The sequence below is a fragment of the Echinops telfairi genome, unplaced genomic scaffold, assembly GCF_000313985.2.
Source record: "Echinops telfairi isolate 266 unplaced genomic scaffold, ASM31398v2 ScPeMD7_4;HRSCAF=17, whole genome shotgun sequence".
Classification (NCBI taxonomy): Eukaryota; Metazoa; Chordata; class Mammalia; order Afrosoricida; family Tenrecidae; genus Echinops; species Echinops telfairi.
This window is the reverse complement of record NW_022103900.1, coordinates 26,303,925-26,311,907: the sequence shown is the minus strand read 5'-3', so window position 1 is coordinate 26,311,907 and position 7,983 is coordinate 26,303,925. Positions and strand designations below refer to the sequence as shown.

At 40.3% G+C, this 7,983-nt stretch overlaps 1 pseudogene; it reads left to right on the top strand.

The window, feature by feature from the left end:
* The first annotated feature begins 402 nt into the window (after positions 1 to 402).
* Positions 403 to 7,983, top strand: part of LOC101661304 — a 127,098-nt pseudogene continuing 119,517 nt past the window's right edge.

The following is a 7,983-nucleotide window of genomic DNA, read 5'->3' as shown; positions in this document are numbered from 1 at the left end:
AAAGCTATGATGAAGTCCCTATCAGACAGGTAAACAGCCCTATCAGAGGGATGAGAGTTATTGATGGGAAAAACAACACAAGCCAGGGGAGGGGAAAGGGAGCAGACACATCTGGGGAGCAGAGGGGCACACCTGTTGGTAAGAAAAGTGGGGGGACTGACCTCCAGTTGTAGCTGAAGAATGATGAAAATGATTTTGAGGACCCTATCACTGAACGGGCCGCACTGACCCGGGCTTCTGGGGACCCACGGTGTCCCATGGAAAGCAGGGACACCGATTCCTGGATCTCCAAGGTGCAGAGCATGTCCAGAGGCTGCATCGATGAGATCTGATACAGAAACTCCACTGGTGAACTGAACTCCACCTCAGCCACACTTGTATCCTGAAGACGTAAGTTGGAACATGGTGTCCAAGGAAGCAGAAGACAGCTGTACCGAGATTTTGGAACTGTTGGTACGCAGACAGACCTGCTCTTGCTACATCATTGACCTATGTGCTACATTAAGATATGTATTATTCTGGCAAACCTGTGACTGGCATACTTAGTGATTATTATTGTAAATTTCCCCTAACAATTAACACCCATTGTTTGTGTAAATAGTGTCCAGCTATGAGAGGATTGATTCTGTACAAGTGAATAATTCAGATATTGTGATATGAAGTTAACCTACATTGGCCCAATATTCCTCTCTCAATGGGGCTTTTCAAAATTAGCAACAAGGGTTAATCAAAGGCAGTCTTAACCGAAGATTGTTATGCCCCACAGGCATGATCAAGAAGAAGACTCTCTACCATAAATTAACAAGGAGGTTTTGAAAGGGAGCCAAAGGCAAAACAAAACATAGATCCAGTAGTATCTTGGGCTACTGGTTTTTGGACTCACATGAAATCCTAGCTCCAATTTCAGAATAATTATTTCTTATATCATGTCCTTGCTTGAAACACTCTCAGGAAGAGAACACAGAAGATATGGGTTCCATAGCAAAGTGTGGTGAAGAAATTAGATGTTGCCCAACTATTAGATAAAATAGCAGCTGGGGTCTTAAAGCTTGTCTCCAAACAAGCATCCACCTAAGTGAGATGTCAACTAAATCCACATGGTAGAAGCACACCATCATCGGTCACCGAAAGATTCTAAATCCTATCATCATAGCAGGGAACAGTATCACGGAATTGTGAGACTCTGGTTTGCAGAAGGTTATGGATGACAGTGGGAGCCCAACATACATCCGTGGGAAGCACAAAGGAAATACACTTCTGGTGATCTCCCTCTGTCCTTCACAGAGAGATGGAAGGAAGGGGGTACTGAACAGAGTGCACTAGAAAAATGACTATAGAAGATCAAAGGGTTAAACGTGACTTTGACCAAACCTTGTCAGTTAATCTCCCCTCCGATGCATGCTGGATGTGATCTGGTTTCAACACTTTCTGTATTTTTGTTTTGTTTTGTTTTCTGTTTGTTCATATTTAGGTTTATCTCATATGTCATTGGGGTCACCTTCTTGAATTTGTGTCGTTTTTTTTCTGTATATGAAACCCAGGATTGATGAACCTTTAAGGGTAGCAAGTAGAATAAGTGTTTCTAGTGGGAGGGAGGGTACAGTGGTGGTGGTGGCAGGGTGGGGGAGAGGGTAAAAGGAAGATGATGTCAAGGAGTCCAGGGAAAATAATGTTTGGAAACTGATTGTGGTAGCAATTATACAATATTGCTTGATGTGCTTGAACTATGGAATTATAGGCAGGCCTGAGTAGTGCTTAGAGTTGCTATGGATTAGAAATGACTTCATGGCACCTCACAAGAACATGCTTACAGTTATGGTCCCATTGAAGTGAGTTGTTTGTTATGTTAATGAGGAGGATTCGGGATGGATATATTTGGAATCACTGCCTTACCAGAGGATGTGACTCAATTCACCACCCTTATACAATAGGCATGGCATTTCTTGCCTTATTCAAGTCACACCCTGCACCACTTTGGATAAGCATGGAGAGTTTCCTTAAGGATATCATCTGAATCTAAAATATTAATATTCTGGAAAAGTCCACTCTCTGGATCCTGCACCTAGCTTGTCCTCATGAGATATCTAGTTCTTTGAACTTGATCCAACAGGCTACCATTTGACCTGATTCACCAGCTTCTACTGTTTTATCAGCCAGCAAGTTATTGTGTGACCTGATTTGGGTTCATCTGCCCATGTAACCATGTGAGTCCAGGGAAGCATCCCAATCCATGGCCCATGGATTTGGGACTTGTCAGACTCCACAGCTATCAGAACCATTTCTCTGATGGTCATGCCTTGTGTGGGAGAATGCAAAGAATTACGAAACCCAAGGATGGGAGAGAGTGTACAGAGGACAGGAGGAATGGTTGAAGTCAGAGATGATCAGGTGGTACAGTAGTTTAGAAAACTGGATAATCTGGACATTTTTAACTTCTGGCTTTTTGTTGATCTTTCTAAAATAATTTAGTGAAGTCTACAGTGTGGTGTTTCCTTTTCCCTTAATTTATTGCTGCCATTTATGCTTTCACTAGCTAAAATGATCAGATATGCAAATTATGAATTGATCATGTATTCTTATTTTAACATGGGCTATAATTAAACTTTATTATTATTAATATTATTATAATTTTGTAATAAGGTCCAAAACTTTAAAATTTAGAAGTCATTGTTATTAGAGTAGTACGCTGTTATTGTTTTATTAAAGAACACAATTCCAGCATGAATTTATAAAATTGTGCCAAGGACTTGATTTTGATTCATATTCACTGAATATAATGGAATAAAAAGACCATTAAGCCACACATAATAAAGCAAATATATTATGGGCAGAACATTGAGCCAGGGGTTCTCAGGAAATAAAGATGCTTCTTTTGAAAATAAAACATTTAAATCAAATACCTGATTCCTCTAAATGTTTTCAAAAAAAAAAAATGTAATAAAGACAAAAAACAATAAGAGGTAGAAGCATAAGAACAAATTCAACTCCAAATGACTTTTATCTTTGGTGCAAAATCTAATTGTTCAAATTAAGCAAAGGTTAAAATATAAATATTGACTTTATTGCTGGCTGGATTTCCAGGGTCTTTGAAATGTTTAGAAAACAGTCTGAATATTTCATTTCCTTTTTGTTTGGAGACCACATTGTTGCCAGCATTTCTGTGATTTGCACATCTGGAGTCACTAAAACATACAGCTGGAAAGAACTGCTAACGGTATTTTGTTTTCTTGACTAAGAATCACAACCTTGACCCCACCAACGTGTAATTATCGGGGCAAGTTAATGATGAAATCCTGAGTAGTGCTGACAAGATGCAAGCCCAGGTACTGCTGACCATAAGATTTGAATTTATTCTGTTGCTATAGATATCTGAGTTTTATGAGCTACAGTTGAAAATATCATATGTCTTTGCCAAACTTCCTGGGTCTCATGTCTGCTCACGTGGAAGGTAGAAACTGTTCCTCAGTCTCCGATTTTGATAAGAATCTAATCGACATATACAGCAGGTGAGAGATGAGAGAGAGAAGATCGTGGTACAATGCCTTACAGAAATTCACTCCAGTGCAAACACTGAATGCACCAATCAGGAGTAAAGTGTTATCAATGAATCATCTTCTATCTCTAGAGAAAATTGGAAGAAGGAAGATAGAGATATTTCAATTCCAAGGGATTCAAAGTAGCTCATGAAAATAAAAGTTTAATCTCTCCAAGCCGTAGTCTTTGAACAACTGGATCTCCACAGGAAGAAGAAGGAAGTTAAATGCATATCTTACACTGTTGTTGATAGGGGCCATCCAGGATGTTCCAATTCCTACAGACACTGTGTACAACAGAAAGTTAAACTTCCTGTCCCTGTGCCATCCTCACAATTGTTCCTCTGTTTGCGCCTATTCTTGCAGCCACTGTGTCAATCCACCTTGTCAAGGGGCTTCCTCTACTTCACTGTCTCTCTACTTTACCAAGTATGATAAGTTTCCCCAAGGACTGCTTTCTCCTGCTAACATCTCTAAAGCACTTAACATAAAGTCTTAACATCCTTGCCTTGTTACACCTATCTAAGACAATTTGGGGGGGTTCTTTTTGGCAATCAAGTCCAATATTCTTCACCAGCACCATAATTCAAATGTTTGAATACACTAAGCTGCCCAGGTGGTCTGTTATCCATGTAGGGCCTCCAGAAGCTAATGAGGGAAGAGGTCTTTCTGGCTAGGGTGCCTCGGGGGCTGGGAAAATTCAGCTCTGCCAGGGAGGAAAGGGGCTCACAGAAGCGGCTTGTGCAGCTGCTCAGCGGTAAAGGGAAGTCTGTCAGCAGGTGTTCCTGCTTTCTCACTCGAAAAACTTTTGGTCTACTTAGCTTTTTAGTTGATTTTCTTGCTTCCAGGAAGTGCAGGCCATCCCCCCTAGTGGAACCTCTCCTGTAGTCGCTGAAGAGATCTTCTTGTGCCTGTTATTAGTGGTCATATTCCAATACCCAACGTTGCTGTACTTGATTTCGGTGTCAGTTACGTGGAAACATGCATATACACTATCATCCTTTAGCCTGTGCACTTCAGTTTTGTTCTATTGACTGTAGAGTATAATTCTACTGGACCACTCATTGGTCAGCTTATTGTTTGATGGTGGATGACATGTTGCTATGCTACTGGAAACTATGCCACTGATATCTCAATTTCCTGCAGACTCACCCATGGAGGATCAATTTCAGCAGAGCTTCCAGAATAAGGTTTGCTGGGGAGAAAGACCTGAAGATCTACTTCTGAAAGGCAGCCAATGAAAACTAGATGGATCTCATATGACGCTGTCCGTTATAACATTGGAAGAAGAGGCCCCAGATCTTGAGCACCAAGATGGTGCAGAACGAGCAATGCTCCCTTCTGGGGTGCCATTAATTGGAGCTGGTAAGATGGCAGGTACTACATGACAAACTAGCAGGTTAGAACACAAGCTTTAAATGTGTTATTACATGAATTAACTGGGAATTCCCATGAAACTGAGATCTTAATCCCCCAAGAAATGGCATGTCATAAAACTTTGGCTGTACCTAAACAGCTCAGCATCTATGCTTTTTGTTTTGTTCTTATTGTTGTAAATATACCTATCACAACACTTTGACCAATTCAACTTTTTGCAGGTGTGGGATTTATTGACTGTAATTACAAAAACAGGCTGTGCACCTTTACCCTTAATGCGATAACACCCTTAGCCTCCTTCTACCGTGTTAATCATTAATAAACTTTAAAGCACTATTCAAAATAGCGAAAAGTGGAAGCAAACTAAATGCCCGTCAACAGATAAATAGATAAACAAAATGTAATACATACAATGGAATACGACTCAACCAGTAGGAGAAATGAAGTCTGGCTATGCTACAATATGATGGAGTTGCAAGACGCAGTGCTGAGTAAAATAAGTCGATCACAAAGGACAAATGTTGAATGGCCCGTTTTATTTAAAAAGATAAAGCCAAAAGAACAAAGGCTCTACCATTGAGTCAATGCTGACTCAAAGCACCCGATAGGACAGGGTCGAACTGGCCCTGTGAGTTTCTGAGATTTACTCTTTACAGGAGTAGAAAGCCCCATCTTCCTCCCCAGGATTGGCTGGTGGTTTCAAACAACCGACCTTGCCGTTAGCATCCCAAGGTGCAGCCACTACGTCAGCAAGCTCCAATAAATAATCAAGGAAAAGCACATCAATAGATTTCAAAGTTTATTAGTAGTTTGGATATTTTTCTTTTGAAGGTCTTGTGTTTTCTACACCAAAACTCATTGCCTTTCAGTGTTTCCAACTATAGTGACCATACATACGGTGCTGAGACAATGACTCTTTATGACGGGGGAGACAGTCTCCTCTTTCTCCAGGAGAGAGACTGGTAGGTGCGAACTGCCTGTCTTGTAGTGGCAGTTAATGCTACCATGGGAGCCTTCCTTTTTCCTGAGATAAAAATAATGAGAAACCACTTTGGACCATTCAGAAAGTTTGCAATATAATCGATAGCATTTTTTGTTGTTGTTGTTGTTAGTTTTTTTAAATGATCGGGTATGGCTGATTGGGAAGCAAGGAGAGTAATTATCTTGTCTGCCTCAGAAAGGATTTCTGAAGCTGATTCCAAAGACAGTTTCCTGAATTGTGTAGCCCTTTGTTCACATCAGTAGCAAAAGGTTTATGGCTGGCCAAAGTCTGATGGGTTTGCACAGCCAGAATTTGGCTCTTGGGACCCAAAACCAGTCCAGTCCAGAAAGCTAAACAACTTCACATTTATTTCAGCAATTCAGGCAGCAATTTGCCACTGTATACCCTTATTCTCCGGAGGTATCACCATCTTGATTTACGGTAGAGGAGGGAAACAACCTTGGAGTTCTCTCTCTAGTCAAAACATGGCTTCTTCCTTGTTTTGAAAGAAAAACACTCTCTGCGTTTAAGAGGGCTGGGGCTTTCTGACAATGACATATGTTTTAAAAGACCTACAGCTTTAAAATCATCTATTATGCTTAATCAATGCAATTCACATGCTTTGTCTTCGTGTTTTTCACATCTCCAGTCACTCTCCGTCTTCATTTGAAAAGGCACGAAACAGAGCCAGCACACAAGATTCAGGTTTTCCTGCCTCCCTGCAGGGTGATAGGGAAAGAGTTGTCTGGGCTTTCTAAATCTCAACTTCCTTGTTTGCAAAAGGATGATGTTATAAGGCCTACCTTGCCAGATTGTTGGAAAGGTTTAAGGGAGTTCTTGGCCAAACATCAGGGCAGATTTGCTTCTTATTGTTAGTCTTTCAATTAATTAATCACCTCATTTCATAAGGCATTGAGGGAAAAATTCAAACTCCAAGATGAGACAAAAGAATTTTCTACAAGTCCTTTCTGCTTCTGTTCCAGACTGAATATGAATCATATAATTCTCACACTGAATTAACCACACCATTTTGCTGTTGGGAGGTTTGTCTTTCAGAATCACATCAAAAAAGTTAATGTAGTGAAAGACAGACACAAAGTGACCCAAGTTCCGTTGGGGCTCTCTTCCCCTAAGGGCTAGATGACCCACTTCCTTCTATGTATTTCAGATGATTGACAGGAATGATAGCCAATCCCAACTTTCATTTTTGTATAAAATTCTGGGAAGAAACCGTTTTCTTTTTCCCCACAGAAGTAGAACAAAATAGCCAATGTGCAAAAACTCTCAGGACACAAAGAGAATAATTCATGCTCACTTTCTATCTTTTGCATAACTTTCCAGATGCATTTCTGCTGATTGGGAATAGAGGCATACAAGGCTCTTTAGAGCATAATATGTATTTGTGGGCTGTTTGGCTCAGCTAAAGCAGATCAAAGGTTTAATTTTCTAGGCATAAATGCATTTAGCCTCTCCACTTCAGGACCACCATTTACAAGAATTTGTCCAAATACGAATTGAGACTTGCTTTGTTGGTAAGTGCTTTTCTCGTATAGCTTTGTAACTGATACCAGATAAGATTGGTTCAGTTCTGTGTCTAGAATAAGACAACTCTCAAACTGCAGTTCGTCATAAATTACCTAAGCTTTTTTGATCCAATGACGATACTGCTGACCCCCTTCAGTATCACATTCTACCCCTTCTTTGGAGGCACGCTTTCACCCTTCCTAGGACATCCTGGCTTTATGCTCTAATGGGCACTGAGAGAATATTAGCTGGTTTAATTAAAATGGCACATATGTAATTACTAAGCTAAAATTGCAGTCTTTTGTTACCCTGAAAGCAGTGGTCTGATATAATAACCAGTGTCCCTTAGAGCAATGCCAGCTTTTGATATTTTATTTTATTTTTAACTCCAATGGCAATAAGCAGAATTATAAGACTCCCAGGTTGGACCAGTGAAAAACAAATAAACTGGCATATAGAGAGATATCCTAACAATATACAGAGCTAAAAGCATGATTAACTTGGTGAAAATTGCCCAGAGGTTACCACTGCACAGTGCACCATTTCAGTTGTACACATGTTTTGGCA